The following is a 7,752-nucleotide window of genomic DNA, read 5'->3' as shown; positions in this document are numbered from 1 at the left end:
TCGGTAGGACATCGTCATAATGTGCACAATGTGATCAAGGAGTTGATCACGGGATGATGTGTTATGGAACGAGTAAAGAGACTTGCCGGTAACGAGATTGAACAAGGTATCGGGATACCGACGATCGAATCTCAGGCAAGTATCGTACCGCTAGACAAAGGGAATTGTATACGGGATTGATTAAGTCCTTGACATCATGGTTCATCCGATGAGATCATCGTGGAACATGTGGGAGCCAACATGGGTATCCAGATCCCGCTGTTGGTTATTGGCCGGAGAGTCATCTCGGTCATGTCTGCATGTCTCCCAAACCCGTAGGGTCTACACACTTAAGGTTCGGTGATGCTAGGGTTATAGAGATATTAGTATGCGGTAACCCTAAAGTTGTTCGGAGTCCCGGATGAGATCCCGAACGTCGCGAAGAGTTCCGGAATGGTTCGGAGGTAAAGAATTATATATAGGAAGTGCTATTTCGGCCATCGGGACAAGTTTCGGGGTCACCGGTATTGTACCGGGACCACCGGAAGGGTCCCAGGGGTCCACCGGGTGGGGCCACCTGCCCCGGGGGGCCACATGGGCTGTAGGGGGTGCGCCTTGGCCTACATGGGCCAAGGGCACCAGCCCCTAGAGGCCCATGCGCCAAAGGGACAAGAGGAGGGGAGAGTCCTAAAGGGGGAAGGCACCTCCGAGGTGCCTTGGGGAGGATGGACTCCTCCCCCCTTGGCCGCACCCTTCCTTGGAGGAAGGGGCAAGGCTGCACCCTCCCCCTCTCCCTTGGCCCCATATATAGTGGGGGGAAGGGAGGGCAACCATACCTAAGCCCTGGCGCCTCCCTCTCCCTCCCATGACACATCTCCCTCCTTCCGCAGCGCTTGGCGAAGCCCTGTTAGAATCCCGCTACTTCCACCACCACGCCGTCGTGCTGTTGGATCTCCATCAACCTCTCCTTTCCCCTTGCTGGATCAAGAAGGAGGAGACGTCGCTGCTCCGTACGTGTGTTGAACGCGGAGGTGCCGTCCGTTCGGTGCTAGGATCATCGGTGATTTGGATCACGACGAGTACGACTCCATCAACCCCGTTCTCTTGAACGCTTCCGCGTGCGATCTACAAGGGTATGTAGATCCATTCCTCCCTCGTTGCTAGATGACTCCATAGATAGATCTTGGTGACACGTAGGAAAATTTTGAATTTATGCTACGTTACCCAACAGATTTGGGGTAGAATTTTCCATAGATTATGAATATCCGGTTTGTTTTTGCTTTTGAGTATGTTAGAAATGTGACCTCATGTAATTTTGCAAATAAGTCCTTGTACTTTGTTAAAATCACAAGTAATTGATACTTGCGTCATTTTGATAACTTTTATATGGTTTTTTATCGGAATCTTGAAAGGATTCTGTTGCTATACTATGTTTTCAAATTTGAACAAACTAAAACCATGTTTGCTTCAGATTTACAGAAAACACAGTTTTGTTCTGACTTTTTTGTATATTTTTCATTCTTTGGCCAAATGAGACAAAAATTTATATCTACATATGGGTTGACCTACAGAAATTTAGAGCCGGAGGGAATCTAGTGATGGGTTGGGCCCGGACCATGTTCGGGCATGCTCCTATGGGTTGACCTATCACAATTGGGTGGAAGAGTCCATTGGTCAAAGGCTGTCCAGTGAAAGTCAAAGGCGTAGATCTCTGGGTTAACGGGGCTAGGGTTTGGTCGGTCGGGTGCCACCAAAATATCACACCAGGTCCTCTTACATGTCTGAAAGTGTTCTGGCATGCAGAGACGTCCGTCGCACAGCTCCGAGGTGTGGCCCCCCTCATCACGGACGACACTGCCACCATCATTGGAGGGGGGAAACGTGCGTGTCAGGTCGAGCTGGAGGGAATCTAGTGGTGAGCTGGGCCCAGACTATGTTTGGGAATGTTCCTATGGGCTGACCTATCACAACCAGGTGGAAAAGCCTATTGGTCAGAGGCCATCCGATGAAAGTAAAAGGCGTAGATCTTCGGGTCAACGGAGGCAGGGTTAGGCCGGTCGGGGGCCTTGGGGGTGTCATGCAATGTCCTAGAACGTGTCATGCAAAAGTCCCCTTTGAGTGCACGAGAAGTTTCGAGGTCAACGGAGCAACAGGCAGCACATTTCATTCACAAACCAGACATGTTCTCTCTCGATAGCTAGATACTAACTCGGAGATGCCGTAGTTTACAAGCGGCCTCCGGTCAGGCTTCTGCGAAATGCGCTCAAACTTTTACCACACCCTAAAAGGGACATACGAAGACATTGTGCCAGGTCCCGAGGATTTCCAGCATCGTATGATTTTCCATGGATTTTTACGGCTTAATCTGGCATGCCGCCGAGTACATTAGCCCGCCATGGTGGGGCTCCTCCTTTGGTTGCACTAGGCCTACGCATACTGAAAAGACATCGTATATGATTTTACAAACCACTTCTGGACATCATTTCAGGTGGCTGTCGTACATATCTGCAATTTCCTGCATTGAAACGCTATGAATGCAGTTGCCTCAAACATTCCAGGCGGGCCCGAAAAATGCCTCAAATAGCCCACTTGCGCCCCTTTTGCCTTTTTGGGCCAGCAAAAAGTGAATCCTGTTAAGACGTTTACAACGGTACTCCCTTGTATTTCTGGACAGAGAGAGTATAAGCTAGGTCTCGAAAATGGAATTTGCTAAGGAAGCTGAAACCTTCTTCTGCGTGAAATATCATCGGCAATCCTTAAACCACCAGCAGAACAAAAAAGTGACGGTCATTTCATCCTAATTTCGAGAAATACTGTAGTAGTACTCCTTAACAAATTTATAAGACCATCAGGACCTTGAGAATGTTATTTACAGCAGCGTTCCAAATCAGGCTCGCACTCGACATTCGACACCATGTCCACATCTAGAACCGAACTACAGAAACGATAGCTACGACAGCCCCATCCGGTCTACGGACTTCATCACCCGCTTCGCGTTAGTCTTCTCCAGGTCAGGCCCCACGTGGGCCGCCGATGCGCGCCGGATCCTCTGGGCCAGCTCCCACCCCCAGCGCTCCTTCCTGAAGCGCTGCGCCATGCTCACAACAAGTCGTCGTCACTATCAGACGGGCATCCGGCCAGGGAGCAAACAAATAGATGCATGGACACGGCGATGGGTGCTCTACTTACAGGAGTTTCGGCCGTGTCGAGCAGGCGGCTGAGGAGGCGACTGCCGAAGCGGTTCTTCACCAGCCCGGCGAGCTGTGTATCGCCCAGCCGTTCAAGCTCCTGGATCAGACGCCGCAGCAGCTCGCCCCGGTAATCGCCGGTCTTCAGGATGCAAGACTGCAGGACGTAGTGCCCGTAGTGGTGGCAGGACAGACTGGCGACTTCCGTCATGAGCTGATCCACGACGGCGTACTGTACACCTATGTCCCCGTGCTCCAGGACGCCCTGCATGAAGTAGTTGCTGCATGCGGGGTACCGATCGAGAGACCTCTGTCAGTTTTAGCTTGGCATTCAGTTCAGACTTCAGAGCTCAGAGCGGGCCGGTAATCGAACGAAAGTTCAGAATCATCGAGAAGGTTGACGCGAGGATTGAGAATTAACCTGTATTGGCCCTTGGCCATGTCTATGGCGCCTTCACATATCACCTTCTCGAAGTCCTTGAGCTCGTCGGCTCGCGCGTTCCTGAAGCATACTGCCAGGCACCTCGACCCGTACTCTGACTCCAGCTTGTCATTGATGGTGTCCAGGGCGTGCCGGATCAGAGCCTGAAACCAAAAGAAAGTAAACCCCGATCAATACACATGTCATGTAGGCGTAGTAGCGCACTGTGCACAGAGCCAAACAAAATGCAGAGATAGTCAAGCATATGTATGTTGCGTCCATGAAAATTCTGCATCACCAATTACCTTGGTCACCTCGTAAGGCATCGTGGTGAAACAGTGGGCAATCAGTTCGTCCCCTCCGGCCTCGTCCATCACGCGCTCATTCACGAAGCTGCCGACGAGCCGCTCGGACAGGTCCCAATGCCGCGCCACCTCCGCAATGAGCATCTTCAGAGATGTCACCCTGCATTGCATTGCACCAGGCAACACAAGTTCAGCAGCAGGTTTTCGCCACACACAAGACACAACTCTAGTACCATACTCATACTAGTAGTAACTGGAGTTTGGACTTTGGACATGCGATTCACAATGGTAAAATTACTTCTGATCAAACTGGTAGCACTGAAATAGCAGGGAGGAGTCGTTGATCGGTGAACGTACCCGTCGTTGGACCTCGAGACGAGGCTGGGCGTGACGGCGGCCTCCACGATGCTGCGGAGCTCCTCGTACCGCCAGCGGCAGATGCGCAGCAGCGTGGCGAACACCGCATGCCCCTGCCTGTTCCCCATGATCTCGTGCGCGCGGTGCACGAACCAGCCGAGCACCCTGTGGCGTATCTCCTTGTCACCCTGCTCCAGCAGTTGGACCACGAACGCCGAGCAGGACATCAGCAGCTGCTCAAGCGTCATCGGGGAACGGAGCGACTCCAATCGGATCTTCTCCAGCCTCGAGTCTTGGTGAATCGGTGGTTCTGGCGCCCCCGAGTGCGAGCTCCGGGTCTCCTCCCCTGCATGGCGTTGCGGCGGCTGCGGCCAGGTCTGCGGCGCGTAGAACAAACCGACTCCGGACGGTCGCGCGGTGCCAACTGGAGCGGCACTGCTCGAGGAGGTCCCGCGCCGCCCGTAGAACAGCTCGACTGCGGACGGTCGCGCGGTGCCAGCTGGAGCGGCGCCGCTCGAGGAGGTCTCGCGCCGCCCGTAGAACAGGTCCACTGCGGAGGGTCGCGCGGTGCCAACTGGAGCGGTGCCGCTCGAGGAGGTCTCGCTTCCCCCGTAGAGGCGCTGCGCCGACCCAAACTGCGGGTGCAGCGGCGGGATCGGTCCCTGCTGCCGCTGTATCGACGAGACGACCGAGGCGCCGCCGCGCGTCGTCTCGTCGTCGTGGACGCGGGGGTGCGGGGGCGTGGGATGGGCCGACGCGTAGCCGTACACGGCGCTCCGGGACGCGTCCACCCGCACGCGGCGCGGCGAATCCCTCAAGTACAGCTCCCGCATCCTTCGTCCCTGCGACTCGAGCTCGGAGGGGAACGCGTCCGCCTCATGATCCACAGGCAGGCTCGCCTCCCGCAGCGGCACGGGCGGAATCACGTGCCCCTGCTGCTGCTGCGGCGGCGGCGGCCGCAGCGACGACGACGAGGACGGGGTCTCCCCGCGGTAGGCAGCGCCGTGGGAGGGCGCGGGGCGGGACGGCTTGCTTGGGGAGCCCACCTTGTGCTTGCTCGGATCCATGGCTTGTACTACTAGTTTCGATTGCTCTGGGGTTTCGGCTTGCTAGGATTTGGGGGGAATGGAGGTTGAATGAATTGGGCGAGCGTGTTTATATAGTGGCAGAGAGGCGGCGGCCGGGGTGGGAGGAGGAGGAGGAGGACACCCGGCCGATTTACACGGGGAGGAGTGGGGCCGGCCAGTAGGCACGGCACCTTACCAACTGAAGTTCGTTACTAATTAATAAAGATCTAACGGAAATCATAATGAACAAACACCTGGATCGCTCTATAAGATTACCAAGATCTGATCATCATATAATTGCGTCATTGACAGACACGTTCACCACATGGTCAACCAGACAGTTTCGGTAACATTTGGGGTACTCACCGAGAACCATTCCCTTCTAAAAAAACATTCCATAATTTTAGTACACCTTTTACAAAAAGATCTAAATCTAATACTCCCTTCGTTTTTATTTACTCCGCATATTAGAATTGACTGAAGTCAAACTTCCTAAAATTTGACCAAGTTTATAGAAAAGAATATAAATATTTACCATAACAAATCTATATGATGTGGAAGTATATTCAATAATGAATCTAATGATATTGATTTATTATTGTATATGTTAATATTTTTGTCTACAAACTTTGTGAAAGTTTAGAAAGTTTGACTTTGACCAAAGCTAATATGAGGAGTAAGTAAAATCGGAGGGAGTATAAAAGTTCATTGGAAGTACAAAGCAGTCGAAACATAATAAAATCGAGGTCCCTAAGCCACCTAACGACCATTGTTGCCGTCAGAACGAGCCGTAGCCACACGCCGCTATCGTTGATCCAATACCGGAGCTGGTGTGATATTGTCAATGGCAGAAGAGTGCGTGCCCCTAAGGATCAACACCTCGGAACCGTAGTTCTCGTTGTTGAACCCTTGTATTGATCAGAAGAACCCGCTACCAGATCTCATCATAGCGTACGCACAATGAGAAACCCTCACCTCGCCTAGACTTAATAGCCAGACCGACTTAGCATGGAGCCTGCATTGGCGGGAACAACATGCCAATGGATGATGTAGCTTCTCTTGGGATGGAGCCATCCCTGATTGGGGTGGTCATGATTGTCTGTTCATTGCTAGACACAACGACAGTACCCTTATAAGTTGAGATGATGAGATGTGATGATCTTTTGCCCGATTGGGGAGCTATGATTTATATATGTGGTATGAGAGATCAATTCCATCGAGCAGGTATCTTGGATAAACATCTTGGATCTTGATATTTGGTTTATCATGGCAGCCATGATAAGCATCTCAGCTTTTGTGGGTAAAGTGTGCAGCCTCATCAATGTGTAAAACTATTTGAATAATGGTGTACATGGTCGATGAGCTAGCACGTCCAACTTTGCTAGAATCTGAGTTGTGGTTTACAAAACTGTTTTCATGAAAAAGTGGGCTGGTTAAGGGCAATTCTAACCGATCCCCTAAAAATAAATGAGTAAAACGACAGGGTAAACCTTAGTGGAGTAAATTTACTCCACTAAGTTTTGGTCGTTTCTAGCCGATCCCCTAAACTTAGTGGAGTAAAAAAAATTCCATTTGCATCACATATTTGGCCACCGAAACACATTTCCTTGCTTTTTTATTTCATTCAACAATACTGGAGTACATAATTCACTAATTCTTCGCCACGAGAGCAAGACCAAAGAAGACAAAAACCCCAATTAGACATTTTAGAAGATATCCAACTTCCATAACTGCTCTCACTAGTTGGATTAATATCTTCTCTATGCCTTCATTGTTGATCTACATAGTTCTTGAGCTTCGAAACTTCTTTCTTCTTCGATTCTAAAGAAGTAGATGTTGTTTCACATCTAATCTCATCTCTAGCCTCAATTCTAGCAACGAGTGCACAAAACATCTATCAATTTTCATGTTATCAATGGATCGATGTATTCTTCTTCCCAATACCAAAACTTGCATCCATCCTATACACATAGCTAGATGAGCAAACAATGAGCTATCGAAATTGCGTCGAATGCGGTGAACAACCGAATCAAAACAAGCACATACCCCATCATTTGTGCACTCGAAGAACACCCATCCGGAGTGTTTTGGCGTGGTAGAAACTCGGTGCACCACCTTTCACGTGCAATCATCACGCTGTATGACCGGCATCGGCGAGCCGGTAAGCCGCTGCACCAGTGTCGAGCCCGGGCATGTATTTGCCGGTGAACCTCCGACGGGAGAGATTTGAGTGGCTAGGGGAGGAACCGGTACTTGCATGCGGCCCGAAGGCATTGCCGTGGTTATGCGGTTGGCTTCTTGGCCAATCCATGGCAAGGCGCAGCCGAGGGCGGACGGAATCGCCAAATCCCGAGGCGGCGGCGGCGGCCGCAAATCCACCGGTTTTTCGCCGGCCACAGGACGAGGCTGCGCAAATCCAAGTGGCAGGGGACAGT

Source organism: Triticum dicoccoides, chromosome 4A, assembly GCF_002162155.2.
Source record: "Triticum dicoccoides isolate Atlit2015 ecotype Zavitan chromosome 4A, WEW_v2.0, whole genome shotgun sequence".
Classification (NCBI taxonomy): Eukaryota; Viridiplantae; Streptophyta; class Magnoliopsida; order Poales; family Poaceae; genus Triticum; species Triticum dicoccoides.
This window is presented reverse-complemented; position numbering follows the sequence as displayed.